Here is a 13,007-nt window from a genome sequence, read left to right on the forward strand (position 1 = left end):
AAGAATCCAATGCACTGCTACAGACTAGGGACCGAATGGCTCGGCAGCAGTTCTGCAGAAAAGGACCTAGGGGTGACAGTGGACGAGAAGCTGGATATGCGTCAACAGTGTACCCTTGTTCCCAAGAAGGCCAATGGCATTTTGGGATGTATAAGTAGGGGCATTGCCAGCAGAACAATGGACGTGATCGTTCCCCTCTATTCAACATTGGTGAAGCCTCATCTGGTGTACTGTGTCCAGTTTTGGGACCCACACTACAAGAAGGATGTGGAAAAATTGGAAAGAGTCCAGCAAAGGGCAACAAAAATGATTAGGGGACTGGAACACATGACTTATGAGGAGAGGCTGAGGGAACTGGGGATGTTTAGTCTTCAGAAGAGAAGAATGGGGGGGGATTTGATAGCTGCTTTCAACTACCTGAAAGGGGGTTCCAAAGAGGATGGCTCTAGACTGTTCTCAGTGGTAGCTGATGACAGAACAAGGAGTAATGGTCTCAAGTTGCAGTGGGGAAGATTTAGGTTGGTTATTAGGAAAAGCTTTTTCACTAGGAGGGTGGTGAAACACTGGAATGCGTTACCTAGGGAGGTGGTGGAATCTCCTTCCCTAGAAGTTTTTAAGGTCAGGCTTGACAAAGCCCTGTCTGGGATGATTTAGTTGGGGATAGGTCCTGCTTTGAGCAGGGGGTTGGACTAGATGACCTCCTGAGGTCTCTTCCAACCCTGATATTCTATGATTCTATGGGGAGTAACACTCTGCAGATGAACTTTTGAACTCTGGGGCTGGACTTTTTGGATTTTGGATGATTTTTGGATTGCTGGACTCAAGAGACGTTTGGGTTGTAGGACTCAAGAACCCGAGGGAAAGGACGTGGCCCAATTTGCTGAGGTGGGTCTTTGCTCATGGTTTGGTTAATAAACACTAGTTGTGTTGTTTTCCCAATTTAATGCTGATGCCGTTTACCTCATGTTATTAATGATTCTCTGCTACACCGAGACTCTGTGCTTGCGAGAGGGGAAGTATTGCCACTTTGAGGCGCCCAGGGGTGTGTGTAAGATTTTCCCAGGTCACTGGGTGGGGGCTCGAGCCAGTTTTGCATTTGCTTTGATGAGAGGGAACCCCTGTGTATTGAACCCGGCCCTTGCTGCTATCAGCTCGGCCTGGCAGAAGGGTTACATGTACATAAAATATGCTACCACAAAGTAAGCAGCAAATGTGAAAGGTAAACCTATATGCTGAATACATCAATAGTCAAACAACATTAACATTTGTGGCTTCTGTATCCTTATGAATATATTGATTTTTTTCCATCTTTCCAATTTTCTAGATCATATGATTCTGCCTTTTCTTGACTCTGACCTTCTTCACTATGAATGCAGCAGAGAAAGTGTCTCACAATTTACTGTATATTGTTCTTCCCTGCAAATTGGCAGGAAATAGAATTCTTACTTGGTACAAAATCCAATCAACCCTTTGAGTTGGGATATATGGGTACAGACAGTAGGTTAATTGTTAATGAGTTGTAATGAGGTGTACCTGGTCTTTGCAATTCCCTTCAGGAGGTCCCATAATCCTACAACACCCCACCCCAGAAGGCAGTGATAGGGAAGGAACAGAGCAGTGAAGCTGGATCTTCCAGGCCTGCCTAGAGTGGCCTCACAGAAGCAGCCAATCAGAGCTCTGCAGGCTCAGATAAAAACAGCTGCAGGGCCTTGGTAGGTCAGTTCCAGGTTGGGACTAGAGGAGCGAGGAAGGATGTTCCTCTCTGGCCAAAGATCTTAAGGGAAAACCAGAGTTTGTTTCTGATGTGCTTTGCAGGAGGAAAAAAGACCTGAGAAGCTTAACCCTGAGGTAAGGGTGAAGCTAAAGGAGGCCAGATAGGAAGAGGCCCAGGGAAGAAGTGATGGACTGAAACTTAGCAGTATGTAGCTGCTCTTTAGAGGGTCTCTGGATTGGAATCTGGAGTAGTGGGCAGGCCTGTGTTTGCCCTACTGATGACAGTTGCATAAACCCCAAGAATGGGAGGAGCTTAGTTGAGAGCCTGAACAAAGGGCTGTATTTAAAGGACCCAGTGCTGTAATTGAAGACCCTCATGAGGGCAACAGGACTGTTCATTTATTGGACTTTTCCCTATCCTGGAAGAGGCTCATTTGAACTTTGTGATTTAGCTGGAGGGCCAGCCAATGAAAGACCCATCAAGACTGGCCAGCCTGCAGGGGGTGCCAAAAGGACTTCAGTACCACACTGAGCTGCTTGGAGGTGCGCAAGAGGTGAGTGACACCCCTTACACCAATGCACAGGGTGGGGTAGATTACAGCCTAACTTGCCATGAACAAGTAGTCATGTAGACAAACTCTTACTCAAACTTCAAACTTCTGAATGTTTTACTGTATAAAGACTAGAGATGCAAGCTCAGGAGGGCATAGTCATATGTCATATCCTGTGTGCCCCTGTTATGGTGAGTACTTATCCTGATGCACCCCCTTCTGTCAAGGCTAGTATGACTCCCTGTACACTCGCTGGTGGCACCTGATACATCTCTTCAGGTATACCAGAACTTCAGGTACATTTCTGTCTCTGTTTCCCCTAATGGACTTTCAATGACACACTGATGTAGAGAACAGTGCCCCTTCAGAGGCCTGATTAAGTAACTGGAGGTCAAATGTGGTAGGCAAACAAGCCTTCATGCCACTGTTTTAGCTGGGAGGGGGTAGTTAATCTTAGTCAGTCCCATCTGAGTCCATCCATCTCCTCCATTTAGGCATCTTTATGTCTGAGGCCCTCTGAACCTAGGACCACCCCCTTGCTCCTCTGTCACCAGTGAAACAGCTCACTGTCTGGACTCAGGATATTTTTTAACACCCATCAAGCAGAGTCTGGCTTATTAATATTTATTCTTAATTCTCAATCATTAATTGTTGGCATCATGGAAGAAGAGTTTCTTATGACAGTGAGGGACACCATTTAATTTTACATTCTATTCACTATACCTTGAGAAAATGATAAATAATAAAAACCTACACTTCAATATTTCCCCCACAAAAAATTCAAGTACCACCGCCTCCAAAAAAAACCCCCAAACCACCAACCCCCTTATAGCTGTTGCTAGAACATGGCCAGACTTTTTAATCACGCCTAGCTCTTGCTGTTCATTCTAATCTTTCACCTGTGGATGTACCTTAATCTTTTTTTCCACCAAATAGTTAATGAATTCTAAGGTCTTACAAATATCTGACATTAATACTAACAGACAGCAAAGGGGTCTTTCTAGAGACCTAGTCACATCCAGTCAAAAAAGTTTGTCAATCTTTGAAGACTTTACAGGTTTTCAAAATGTTGACACGTCTCAAAAATCAAGCAACTTCAATCAGCCATGCAATATATAAGTACCCCTGTCTCTCCCCATTCTCCCCATCCCCCAAAAAAATTCTCTAGGGAGGGAGAGGTCAACAATATCTGATTTTTCAATGAAAACGTCCATGGAAAAATGTCATTTGTTTTCCAAATATTGGCCAACCCTGCTACTGTTCAAAATTTATATTTTGTAATGTGATTAAAGGCTCCAGTCAGATTAGTGCCCCTTTGTACTAGCATACATAAAGTAGAAAATAGAATTTACGGTTTACAGTCTAGGGTCCTGATCCTATAAACAAGTATGTGCTTAACTTTACTCTTATGAGTCTCATTTAAGTCAATGGGGATAATATACACATGCACAGGATTAATGCCTATATTAAGGCAAGACAACAACAGAATGTAATATACATACTGAGTGGTCACAAAGGGAACTGTGATCAGAACAAATGGTTGCATAGACCAGCTACATGCTTGATGTGTAGGTGTGTTTTTTAAAATATCTAGAAACACAAGTTTTTAGCGATATTGGTAAACCCAACTGCAGCACAAACAATACATATTCATGGGAAAGCTTTAAAAAAAAGAGGTTGTTCTGAAGGCATTCATTTATATGGGATGCAGTGGTTATTACATTAAGCATGGAAACATAGCACAACACTTGTATAACAGGATGTGAGAGATGTGCATAATGCCAGAGATTAGAGATCGAGTAAAAGATTTTAAAAAATGTACTAACAGGGTTTCATTTCACTGAACATCAAAAATGTTAACAACAAAAGCAAACAGCAGAACAAGGAGTGGTGCCAAAATTATAAAAAACAAAGCTGCAAACACTCCATTCAGAGATTAACTTTTTAAAATGAGTTTCTAACAAAAGGAGTTGTCAGTTGTTGGCTGTGTGTGTGTTGGGCCTACGTGCTGCACTGGCTCTGGTCAGATAGCCTGTATACCAGGTTCCGTAGCGAAGGCACTTGGCTAGGTTTATTACCGACATGGTACTAGCTCCCCAGATCAATGTCTACAGTTACACAGCACATGTATGCCCATGAGAACGGACTCAGCTCAGTGAATGGCAGGGCTTTCCATTCCCCCCTCAGCTGGACAAAGACACTCCCTCTGAGGCCCCTCTTTTATAAACTGATGCAAACAAGTTACGTATTGCCCCTCTGACATGGTTAGTTACCACCCTTACCTTGTACCTGTTCAGTCAATCAATACATATCTATCCATTATCCTATCATCCTGCCCTTATCTTTAAAAGGATAAGTGTGTCCTTGTTTCATCTTCTGGGAGCGTGTTTACATCATAACCCTGTATTGGGGTGTTCTGGTACTACCCTTCTGGTATATTTTCACATGAATACTTAGTGTTTAGGAGTGCCTGTGTTTTCTGCAATGCCAGCCCTGTTATTGCCAAGTTCATGTATCTGATAAACACACAAAGCAGATGCTTGCTTGCAGGCACAGTTCAGGGCCTGACATGGCCTGACTCTTGCTAACTCTGCTTTATGTTAGCAGGGCTTTACTCCATTTGGGCCTTCAGCATTACACTAGGCCTCTTGAACAGGCTCAGGCTCTCTCTTTCTACATCATTAGAATTTGGGTCCATTAGCAATTATCTCTTTTGTCCTCATTATGGGCCTGTCCCCATACCCATAGAAGGCTTTGGATCAATCCCTAAATCACATGGGTCTGTGTATAATATCAGTCTTAAGCGTTACATGGTCATCTCAGTCATGGCTGCCACTTCCATGCATTACTTGTGTAAATATTCATTATTATGCCTTTCCTGCAGGCTCTCACAAACCACAGCCTTATAGCCATAGATATCAGCATTCAAAGCTTTAAAGCTGGTCAGAATAACTTTGACACAATGACATTTTGCCAAAATATGCTGTCTTGTCAAAGCTCAGACACTTTGTACAAATGTATTGGTTTGAACAAAGTTTTCATCAGAAAGTTGGTGTCATCCTTAAGACAAACATATCGTGGGACCTAGTTTTATTTTCAAACCTTTCCATTGTGTTTAGTGCCTCGTTATCTTTCATAAGCACATTGAATTATTTTATCTGCTTGGCTTAATTTCTCCCCACATACTGTTTCTATGGTCATGTTTAATCAGTTGTGTTTTCATCCCAGCAATACATTGCTTCAGAGTATTTACTCTGGACATTAGTTTATTTCTTCTGTCTATGGTAGTTACACAGCAGCACCTCACAGGTCTTTAAAATTCCTGTTTAACATCTTTCAGGCTGACTCAGATTTTTCAGTCACCTTTTTTCCCCCCTCTAAGGAATGCACATCTCATTCATTCCACATGACATCAAGGCTGCAGCAAGCCTCTTACCCTGGAAAGAGTGTGATTTGTTTGCTTGTTGTTTTTCAGATAGCATAGCCTCTCAATCTTGTTAGGCCTTTCCCCTCTAGGGAAGGGGTAATGTCTACTGGAAAAAGCAGACACAATCCTACCCAAAAAAACAGGGAAGCAGGAATACCCACCCTGAATCCCGTTTTCCAATTTAAAATGATAGATCCATCTAAAAATTCAAAATAAACCTCCACAGTAAACAGGTAGACACAACAAGATAATGTAGTAAGTGGAGGTTGAGTGGCACCAGCCTCTTTCTCAAGGCAATTGCTCTAAGCAGACCCCTCCGGAAGGGGTCCAGGATTTGAGTCTTCCCAGCTAGGTCATCAGGCTTTGGATCAGGCCCATGACAAAATTTTTAATTTAGTTTTAGTTTAATATGGAGTGATATTGTAGTTACAATCATAGGTTAAATATTTTTTTCCTTGGGAGGAGATAGATGTGTTAGGTAAAGTAATAAAACATGAGGATGTCTAATTTGTAAAATGACAGGTTTCAGAGTAACAGCCGTGTTAGTCTGTATTCGCAAAAAGAAAAGGAGTACTTGTGGCACCTTAGAGACTAACCAATTTATCTGAGCATAAGCTTTTGTGAGCTACAGCTCACTTCATCGGATGCATACTGTGGAAAGTACAGAAGATCTTTTTATACACACAAACCGTGAAAAAATGGGTGTTTACCACTACAAAAGGTTTTCTCTCCCCCCACCCCACTCTCCTGCTGGTAATAGCTTATCTAAAGTGATCACTCTCCTTACAATGTGTATGATAATAAAGGTGGGCCATCTCCAGCACAAATCCAGGGTTTAACAAGAATGTCTGGGGGGGGGGGCAGTAGGAAAAAACAAGGGGAAATAGGTTACCTTGCATAATGACTTAGCCACTTCCAGTCTCTATTCAAGCCTAAGTTAATAGTATCCAATTCGCAAATGAATTCCAATTCAACAGTTTCTCGCTGGAGTCTGGTTTTGAAGTTTTTCTGTTGTAATATCGCAACTTTCATGTCTGTAATGGCATGGCCAGAGAGATTGAAGTGTTCTCCGACTGGTTTATGAATGTTATAATTCTTGACATCTGATTTGTGTCCATTTATTCTTTTACGTAGAGACTGTCCAGTTTGACCAATGTACATGGCAGAGGGGCATTGCTGGCACATGGCATATATCACATTGGTGGATGTGCAGGTGAATGAGCCTCTGATAGTGTGGCTGATGTTATTAGGCCCTGTGATGGTGTCCCCTGAATAGATATGTGGGCACAGTTGGCAACGGGCTTTGTTGCAAGGACAGGTTCCTGGGTTAGTGGTTCTGTTGTGTGGTATGTGGTTGCCGGTGAGTATTTGCTTCAGGTTGTGGGACTGTCTGTAGGCAAGGACTGGCCTGCCTCCCAAGATTTGTGAGAGTGTTGGGTCATCCTTCAGGATAGGTTGTAGATCCTTAATAATGCGTTGGAGGGGTTTTAGTTGGGGGCTGAAGGTGACGGCTAGTGGCGTTCTGTTATTTTCTTTGTTAGGCCTGTCCTGTAGTAGGAGACTTCTGGGAACTCTTCTGGCTCTATCAATCTGTTTCTTCACTTCCGCAGGTGGGTTTTGTAGTTGTAAGAATCAACCTCAGCCTGGTCCAGTACACACAAGAGATCCACTTCCTGGACACTACAGTGCTAATAAACGACGGTCACATGAACACCACCCTTTACCAGAAACCTACTGACCGCTATTCCTACCTACATACCTCCAGCTTTCACCCTGACCACACCACACGATCCATCGTCTACAGCCAAGCTCTGTGATACAACCGCATTTGCTCCAACCCCTCAGACGAGACAAACACCTACAAGATCTCTATCTAGCATTCTTACAAGTACAATACCCTTACAAGCAACCACATACCACACAACAGAACCACTAAGTTGCTATTTTACAACAAAAAAACTTCAAATCCAGACTCCAGCGAGAAACTGCTGAATTGGAATTCATTTGCAAATCGGATACAATTAACTTAGGCTTGAATAGAGACTGGGAGTGGTTAAGTCATTATGCAAGGTAACCTATTTCCCCTTGTTTTTTCCTACACCCCCCCCACCCACGCTCTTGTTAAACCCTGGATTTGTGCTGGAAATGGCCCAACCTGATTATCATACACATTGTAAGGAGAGTGATCACTTTAGATAAGCTATTACCAGCAGGGGAGTGGGGTGGGAGGAGGTATTTTTTCATGCTTTGTGTATATATAATAAGATCTTCTACACTTTCCACAGTATTCATCTGATGAAGTGAGCTGTAGCTCACAAAAACTTACGCTCAAATAAATTGGTTAGTCTCTAAGGTGCCACAAGTACTCCTTTTCTTTTAACCCAGGAACCTATCCTTGCAACAAAGCCCGTTGTCAACTGTGCCCACATATCTATTCAGGGGACACCATCACAGGGCCTAATAACATCAGCCACACTATCAGAGGCTCGTTTACCTGCACATCTACCAATGTGATATATGCCATCATGTGCCAGCAATGCCCCTCTGCCATGTACATTGGTCAAACTGGACAGTCTCTACGTAAAAGAAGAAATGGACACAAATCAGATGTCAAGAATTATAACATTCATAAACCAGTCGGAGAACACTTCAATCTCTCTGGCCATGTGATTACAGACATGAAAGTTGTGATATTACAACAGAAAAACTTCAAATCCAGACTCCAGCGAGAAACTGTTGAATTGGAATTCATTTGCAAATTTGATACAATTAACTTAGGCTTGAATAGAGACTGGGAGTGGCTAAGTCATTATGCAAGATAACCTATTTCCCCTTGTTTTTTCCTACCCCCCCCAGACGTTCTTGTTAAACCCTGGATTTGTGCTGGAAATGGCCCACCTTGATCATCATACACATTGTAAGGAGAGTGATCACTTTAGATAAGCTATTACCAGCGGGAGAGTGGGGTGGGAGTAGGTATTTTTTCATGCTTTGTGTGTATATAAAAAGATCTTCTACACTTTCCACAGTATGCATCCGATGAAGTGAGCTGTAGCTCACGAAAGCTTATGCTCAAATAAATTGGTTAGTCTCTAAGTTGCCACAAGTACTCCTTTTCTTTATTCTCATTTGTGCTGCACAAGGACCTGATCCGCCATTGCCCTGGATCTTGCATTGTCATTTATGAGTTCAAAGTGAGTGTTACCGTTCTGATGTGGTAGCATTTTACACCTAGACTGCATTGGTGTAAGTGATTACACAATGTCCAGGGCAATGGAAAATAACCCCCTTTTTCTTTTACCTGCCAAATAGTCCTACATGGTTGTTTTCAGTTTTATTTTTCTACAGCAGTTTGGTTTTAACTCAGATCTTTGATCAAGACTTTCCTGAAGCTGCATTGTCCTCTTGTTTTTGTTTTGTTTTTTTATGTTCTCGTTCTTGAAAGGAATTTCTTTTTATTTTCAAAGAAGTATTGAATTGTACTTAGACCCCTTTATCTTCAATGACTGCTTGAATGACAAACATCTTTTTAACCTGGCATCCTGATTACCTACTTAACCACACAACAGATGAGCCACTGCAAACTACAGTGTAATGGTTACTGCATTGCAGTCAGTGTGGTGGATTTTCAGCTTGGCCTCCAGAAGGTTGTCGTCATCCATGGAGAGAGAATGGTTGCACGCCTTATTTGCAGCAGTTCTCAACATGTGTTAATTAAGTCTGTAATATAGCTGCTAGGCAGCCAGATTTGCAGCCATACTGGACCGCTCTGATTAGCGGTTCAAAGTAGTGTAATTAAAGGAGAGAAACAATGCCTTGTACAAACTTACAAAAGAAGCATGTTGTCACTCCCCTTTATAGCAAACAAGTCAGCCACTAAGACACCAGATTATTTCCTCTTTTCCTTTTATTCTTATGTTACATCTGACAATCATGAATTTCAAGGGACTGATCCTGCAAACAGTTCCTCATATGAATTACCCTTACAAGCAATTTCATTGAAATCATATTTTGCAGGGTTGTGCTCTGTATTAATAACCTATAAACAGAGTAATTGCAGTATATAGGAGGTAGATGGTATTATTATAACAATTGTATTTTGTTTGTTTTTAAGAATGTGTATTACTTGTATGTCACCTGGTTCAGAATAAAGCTGGGAGAACTGATAACTATGTTTCTTCGTGATTTAATGTGAGAATCTCTTCTCCATTTGACCATTTTTGCTTTCTTGTTTCTGAATAGACTTTGTGAAAATGTTTGAGATCCTATTAGTGCAAATACTATTATTTGCATAAGAACACCATTCATGCTGGGAGTGCTTGACTTGCCATTAATACCTCCCCATACACCCCTTCACACCACGGAGAAAACAAATGTTTTTAAAAACAACAAAATATTATATACAATTGACCAGGGAGGGTAGCAGTGCTGAGAAGAGGATGGCTGAGGGAAAGGGTGTTTGAGATACACTATAAGTCACGGAAATGTTCTTTCTATGAAAAGTCTTTGCTTATGCATCAGCACCCCCTAATATGCACTGTGGCAGATATGTGGGTGGGGTTTGAATCATAGCTCAGGAGTAACCAACCTATGGAACCATCTCTGTGATGGTGCAGGGACATGTTTACTGTCCTGTGGCTGGACATCTGCTGTCAGTGTGATGTCAAAGGGCTGTCATATGGGAAACGAGGCCACTGGTGCTGTCACCATCATCAAGGAGAATGAGCAGCAGCTGGGGACTACTCACAACGGGAATCTTTAGATGTCAGGCTCATTTTTCTCCTATATGGTTGATTCTATAGCGCCCCGGACTGGTTCTAAGGATGTGCTGGAAGCTACCAGCCAGCAGAACTCTACTACTCTTGCAGTGCCTCTCTAAAATATTTCCCTTGCCTGTCCCTCAGGGAACCAAACCCTCAGTGATTTGTGCAGCTACTGCAGCTCTTTATAAAGTTTAGGTCCTCCAATCATGAAACAGGAAAAGCCCCAGGCAATGTTAATGACCAGACACACCACTTTGCTACAGAATTCTGAATACGGAACAGTCAAATGAATGTTCACGGTAAACAGCTTCCGAGCAAGGCAGTATCCTAAATTTGTTTACACAAAGTATTTGTCAGATAATTTGGAATCTTTTCATTATTAGGCACCATGATCTTTTCATGGACAACTCATGCACGCAGAGGCTAAATTTGGCAGGTAAATTGTTTGCAATTAATAATTTGATTCCCTATCAATTTCAGTTATAAATGCTCTACATTACATACATGGAAATTGTGTGGCTACCTCTGTGCCTATAAATAAAGAGGATCCTCCATCTTCAAGCCACCAGTACAAATCCAAAGGCAATTATGCTAGGTGGTTCATAGTACTTTAACTCCAAGTATAATTACTATACTATTTACAAGGCAGAAATAACCCTGTCATTACTGGATATTTTTTATGGTCCTCACTCCACCTGGCCACAATTACATTATTAAAGAATAATTACATGAATTACATTACTTCTGCACCATAAAAAAGACACTGTAATATAGTCTGTTCATTTAAAACATAAAGGCTAGTACAGTATTTTCACAGAGTGTTAAACGATGCTATTTATTGGTGCAAATGAAATTGAACCCTTATCCTTTGTCATCAAAGCATGTATATACAGTATATTGGATCCTAGAGGTTTCTGTCTCTCCACAAATATATCACTACTGAATGGCTTTACTTATAGAACTTTAAACTTTAGCATTGCCCTAGAACTGAAATTGCTTGAAAATTGTAAAAGAAACATTTCTCAGGGAAGTTTATGATGATTCACCAGTGCCTGAGCTTTTGTAAAAATTGCTAAATAGCACAAAAATAAAAACCAATTATAGTCTCTATTTTCCCGTTGATGTAGAGCTTTGAAATAGTACATTTAAAAAACTGAATATAAATCAAGTTCAATGCTGCCTTCACATACTAACTTTCAACAGCAGAGAAAGGAGTCAGAATAACATGATTACATCAGTTAGCTCCTCAGAGTCTCTTTAAAAAAAAAATGCAAAAGGTCTTGATATTTTTTGGTAATTTAGAAAAATAAAATGTAGACACTAGTAAATATTATGTGTTACACTAGTGCAATAAGGCATTGCTCCTGCAATTTACAACACACAAGTGGTTTGCTGTGCCCACACAGAACCCCTTTGACTTCATTGGGGCTCTGTATGCATACAGCAGTTTGCTCATGTGTTGTGCAGTGCAGGATTGGAACCTCATGATGGAAGGAGGAGATGAAGTCTATATAGATCCTCTTTTTAATCGTTAGTTAATACTTGTGAAAAGATGCAAATAAGGGATTGAATGACTCAGGGGAATGGAAATGGGATATAGTGTCTTTCACCTCTAGGTTATCACTTTGAATCTCATCCAGGAAGGGAGTGACCAAAGTTATTACCACCTGAGAGCTTTCCGATAGTTTCTGTGAAATGAGTTAGTGTTAAGCAGACAGGCATCACCATCAGAGATGGCAACGGTGCCTGCAGCCTGAGCAAAGCATTGAAAGAGCAAATAGGTATTTATAGGACTGTGTGGGAACACCTGAACTCCTCTCTGTCTGACACCTTTCATTAGCACTATTTTTAAAAGAAAAAGGGGATGGAAAATGGAAGGCACTGGACAGATAGTAATAGAGACTGAAATTGTCTGTTCATCCACAAAACATGTACAGAGGCTCTGAAATTTCTGTGCACCGCGCCAGCAATGTGCTCCAAATCTGCAATCCTATTCTAGAGGGTGCACTTTTTGAGGTGAGAAGTAATTGAGTCTCCATTCCCATTCAGTCCTCCAAATATCTGTGGGATGGGGGTGTAATTACTTTCCCATCCATCCCAGTTGATTTGCTCTGAGATTTTATATACTTATAGCTTCTGCTAATGTATTTGCTAGTCCATTCTGCACATTAATGGCACTCTGCATTCAAAAGTATCTCCTGAGCTCCCTTAAACTATGTCTACACTGGTCTGGGTCAGCTGACTTGAGGTCACAGAGCTCAGGCTCCAGGGATGAAAAATCGCTGTGTAGACACTCAGGCTTGGTCTCCAGCCCGAGTCAAAGCATCTACAGCCCCAGAGCCAAGCCCCACCAGCCCAAGTCAGCTGACCCAGGCCAGCTGCAGGTCTTTTACCCTGTGCAGACTTAGTCTTAATGCCCAGGGTCCTTTTTAGCTATTAGTTTGTTAATTCTTATTTGGGGAGACTTTTACCCTCTGAATAGCTTTACGACATCAACCTTCTCTGTGCCCTTCAAAGTTTTATGTGCCTTAATCGTGTCCCCTTTTAATTTTT

Source organism: Lepidochelys kempii, chromosome 3 (genome assembly GCF_965140285.1).
Source record: "Lepidochelys kempii isolate rLepKem1 chromosome 3, rLepKem1.hap1, whole genome shotgun sequence".
Lineage (NCBI taxonomy): Eukaryota > Metazoa > Chordata > Testudines > Cheloniidae > Lepidochelys > Lepidochelys kempii.